Source organism: Aureococcus anophagefferens (assembly GCF_000186865.1).
Source record: "Aureococcus anophagefferens unplaced genomic scaffold AURANscaffold_46, whole genome shotgun sequence".
NCBI lineage: Eukaryota > Pelagophyceae > Pelagomonadales > Pelagomonadaceae > Aureococcus > Aureococcus anophagefferens.
The window spans coordinates 192,911-194,371 of NW_008705601.1; positions in this window are offsets into that span (position 1 = coordinate 192,911).

Consider the following 1,461-nt stretch of genomic DNA (forward strand, 5'->3'; position numbering starts at 1 on the left):
GCAGATTCATACACGAGTTCCGCTACAGGAGCGTACGAGATATCCAGCTTGGCTTCTGATGTCGTAGCAACTCATGTGACTGGCAGGCGGGTTGCGGGAACGAGAAAGTAGCAAACCACGTTTATGACACGTCCCCTGTCCAGAGTTGCGTCCGTCGCCCGAGATGCGATCTCACGAGTTCACCAAGAGCCGGTGTCGTCAACGCAAGAGACATATGTCCCAGCGGGGATCAACTCTGTTCTGCTTGCATGAAACGACGGGCGCCCTTGTTTGTCTTTCGCTGTGGTTCAGACGATAGGGTTGATATACACGCCCTGCGAAAGCCAGGCAAATTGCACCCTTCAGAATGAGCTTGGTCCTGCTGGAAGATGAGTGCGGCTATCGTTCCGCCGATTTTAAGCGCGGGCCCTCCGGTCATCGCAGACCGGCTCGGCGCAGTCGCATTCGATTTCTTCGCAGTTCATGGAATGGAAATCACACAAGGGGATTTTTCCTTTCGTCGGAGCAAGAAACCAGCGCATTGGCGCCAACCATAGATTAGTTAGACGCTCGTGTCATCGCAGTTCTTCCTCGAAGGATTATCACCAACAATCTGCATTTCTAGACTCATTAAGGCGAGTCGCCTGTTTCAAGAGGCCCCAGGAACGCAAACTCTCAAACTGAGATGGAAGAAGTGGCTTCAAGAAAGAATCCCTGCTTTCAAAGTTTGTTGTTTGCATCCAACTTGTGCTGCATGCCCACTTGCACTTTTCTCCTTGGTGCTCGTTGCTCAACATTTCATCTGAACCCAATACGCTTTACATGGACGCCTGGGTTTTGGGAACTTGTACATTACCTCATTCTAACCGACGAGGAGTTTTTTGTTAGTGCGAGTGGGCACGTGAGGGCGGTGATGTCAAGTCCGATTCACAAGGTACCAGTATCATTTACGGCAACGCAATGTGCCAATTTGCGGGGGCATTTGTTTGTTCACTAAGACCGTGCCAAGGGAAATCGAGTCCAAGTGCCGGGTGATCAACCAGGTTGGATGACTGAGCCCCCACACTTAAGGTCAAGTAAAGTCGCAGATTTCAAGGGGTAGGTTGGAGTTTCCCTAAACGGATTCTTGGCTGAACCTAACCACGCGAGCGTGGGCACGGCTTTTTCTATGTTCCACCAAGTCTTTTTGCTCGTCGTAATGTTAGTGTTTTAAACATGTTTTCTTGTTTAGATTTTTTTTACCACCCCCTTCTTTAATCCACCTAAGCCGTGCCCACCGCAGGTGGTTAGGTACAGTCAAGAATCCGTTAAGGGAAACATTAACCTACCCTCCTACGATTTTATGTGACCTTTGAGCTGACTTGAGCTGAGGGGTTCCGGGGAGGACAAGTTAACCCGCGTTGGTCCAAGCCCTCAGAAACCGACGCGTTTGGACGCGTGGAACAGGCCCTCGAATTTAATTCGAACATTTTTCTAAGAAAG